The sequence below is a fragment of the Schistocerca gregaria genome, unplaced genomic scaffold, assembly GCF_023897955.1.
Source record: "Schistocerca gregaria isolate iqSchGreg1 unplaced genomic scaffold, iqSchGreg1.2 ptg000265l, whole genome shotgun sequence".
Taxonomy (NCBI): domain Eukaryota; kingdom Metazoa; phylum Arthropoda; class Insecta; order Orthoptera; family Acrididae; genus Schistocerca; species Schistocerca gregaria.
This window is the reverse complement of record NW_026061767.1, coordinates 1889141-1892550: the sequence shown is the minus strand read 5'-3', so window position 1 is coordinate 1892550 and position 3410 is coordinate 1889141.

Genomic DNA, 3410 nt, shown 5'->3' with positions numbered 1-3410 from the left:
AGTGCCAAGGTCATGTCCAAGCCACCAAAGCCGGCTAAAACGTGAATAATCAATAACTAAAACTTGAATTGTACTACTTCTTACTTGCTATTGCTTCAACGTAGAAGCTTCTTCTGTGTTCTACTATGGTGCATTTAGTGTTTCCGCATACCGCAGCACGCGACATAGCTTTGCAGACGATAAATGTAACCATCTCAGAGAGAAAAGCGGCCAATGTGACGATCTGGCTGTAAGTCGATTCGATAACAAATGACGAAAACGGACGGATTTCTCAGGTTTTTACTCCATATGAACACGTTTCACATTCTCCCGTGCAACGCGGCTGCTAGTCCTCCTTTCATGCAAAATCTTAAGGTCCTAGGTCATGTCCAAGCCACCAAAGCCGGCTAAAAAGTGATTAATCGACAACTAAAACTTAAATAGTACTACTTCTTTCTGGCTATTACTTCAATTTAGAAGCTTCTTCTGTGTTCTAATATGGTGCTTTTAGTGTCTCCGCATACCGCAGCACGCGACATAGCTTTACAGACGATAAATGTAACCGTCTCAGAGAGAAAAGCGGCCAATGTGACGATCTGGCTTTAAGTTGATTCGATAACAAATGACGAAAACGGACGGAGTTCTCAGGTTTTTACTACATATGAACACTTTTCACATTCTCCCATGCAACGCTGCTGCTAGGCCTCCTTTCATGCAAAATCTTATGGTCCGAGGTCATGTCCAAGCCACCAAAGACGGCTAAAAAGTGAATAATCGATAACTAAAACTTGAATTGTACTACTTCTTCCTGGCAATTACTTCAACTTAGAAGCTTCCTCTGTGTTCTACTATGGTGCTTTTAGTGTCTCCGCATACCGCAGCACGCGACATAGCTTTGCAGACGATAAATGTAACCGTCTCAGAAAGAAAAGCGGCCAATGTGACGATCTGGCTTTAAGTCGATTCGATAACAAATGACGAAAACGGACTGATTTCTCAGGTTTTTACTACATATGAACAATTCCACATTCTCCAGTGCAACGCGGCTGCTAGTCCTCCTTCCATGCAAAATCTTAAGGTCCTAGGTCATGTCAAAGCAACCAAAGCCGGCTAAAAAGTGAATAATCGACAACTAAAACTTGAATTGTACTACTTCTTACTGGCTATTACTTCAACTTAGAAACTCCTTCTGTGTTCTACTATGGTGCTTTTAGTGTCTCCGCATACGGCAGCACGCGACATAGCTTTGCAGACGATAAATGTAACCGTCTCAGGGAGAAAAGCGGCCAATGTGACGATCTGGCTTTAAGTCGATTCGATAACAAATGACGAAAATGGTCAGATTTCTCAGGTTTTTACTACATATGAACACTTTCACATTCTCCCATGTAACGCGGCTGCTAGTCCTCCTTTCATGCAAAATCTTAAGGTCCTAGGTCATGTCCAAGCCACCAAAGCCGGCTAAAAGGTGAATAATCGATAACTTAAACTTGAATTGTATTACTTCTTACTGGCTATTGCTTCAACTTAGAAGCTTCTTCTGTGTTCTACTATGGTGCTTTTAGTGTTTCCGCATACCGCAGCACGCGACATAGCTTTGCAGACGATAAATGTAACCGTCTCAGAGAGAAAAGCAGCCAATGTGACGATCTGGCTTTATGTCGATTCGACAACAAATGACGAAAACGGACGGATTTCTCAGGTTTTTACTACATATGAACACTTTTCACATTCTCCCGTGCAACGCGGCTGCTAGTCTTCCTTTCATGCAAAATCTTAAGGTCCTAGGTCATGTCCAAGCCACCAAAGCCGGCTAAAAAGTGATTAATCGACAACTAAAACTTAAATAGTACTACTTCTTTCTGGCTATTACTTCAATTTGGAAGCTTCTTCTGTGTTCTAATATGGTGCTTTTAGTGTCTCCGCATACCGCAGCACGCGACGTAGCTTTGCAGACGATAAATGTAACCGTCTCAGAGAGAAAAGCGGCCAATGTGACGATCTGGCTTTAAGTCGATTCGATAACAAATGACGAAAACGGACGGAGTTCTCAGGTTTTTACTACATATGAACACTTTTCACATTCTCTCATGCAACGCGGCTGCTAGTCCTCCTTTCATGCAAAATCTTATGGTCCGAGGTCATGTCCAAGCCACCAAAGACGGCTAAAAAGTGAATAATCGATAACTAAAACTTGAATTGTACTACTTCTTACTGGCTATTACTTCAACTTAGAAGCTTCTTCTGTGTTCTACTATGGTGCTTTTAGTGTCTCCGCATACCGCAGCACGCGACATAGCTTTGCAGACGATAAATGTAACCGTCTCAGAAAGAAAAGCGGCCAATGTGACGATCTGGCTTTAAGTCGATTCGATAACAAAGACGAAACCGGACGGATTGCTCAGGTTTTTACTACATATGAACACTTTTCACATTCTCCCGTGCAACGCGGCTGCTAGTCATCCTTTCATGCAAAATCATAAGGTCCTAGGTTATGTTCAAGCCACCAAAGACGGCTAAAAAGTGAATAATCGATAACAAAAACTTGAATTGTACTACTTCTTACTGGCTATTACTTCAGCTTAGAAGCTTCGTCTGTGTTCTACTATTGTGGTTTTAGTGTCTCCGCATACCGCAGCACGCGACATAGCTTTGCAGACGATAAATGTAACCGTCTCAGAGAGAAAAGCGGCCAATGTGACGATCTGGCTTTAAGTCGATTCGATAACAAATGACGAAAATGGACAGATTTCTCAGGTTTTTACTACATATGAACACTTTTCACATTCTCCCATGCAACGCGGCTGCTAGTCCTCCTTTCATGCAAAATCGTAAGGTCCTAGGTCATGTCCAAGCCACCAAAGCCGGCTAAAAGGTGAATAATCGATAACTAAAACTTGAATTGTACTACTTCCTACTGGCTATTGCTTCAACTTAGAAGCTTCTTCTGTATTCTTCTATGGTGCTTTTAGTGTTTCCGCATACCGCAGCATGCGACATAGCTTTGCAGACGATAAATGTAACCGTCTCAGAGAGAAAAGCGGCCAATGTGACGATCTGGCTTTAAGTCGATTCGATAACAAATGACGAAAACGGACGGATTTCTCAGGTTTTTACTACATATGAACACTTTTCACATTCTCCCGTGCAACGCGGCTGCTAGTCCTCCTTTCATGCAAAATCTTAAGTGCCAAGGTCATGTCCAAGCCACCAAAGCCGGCTAAAACGTGAATAATCAATAACTAAAACTTGAATTGTACTACTTCTTACTTGCTATTGCTTCAACGTAGAAGCTTCTTCTGTGTTCTACTATGGTGCATTTAGTGTTTCCGCATACCGCAGCACGCGACATAGCTTTGCAGACGATAAATGTAACCATCTCAGAGAGAAAAGCGGCCAATGTGACGATCTGGCTGTAAGTCGATTCGATA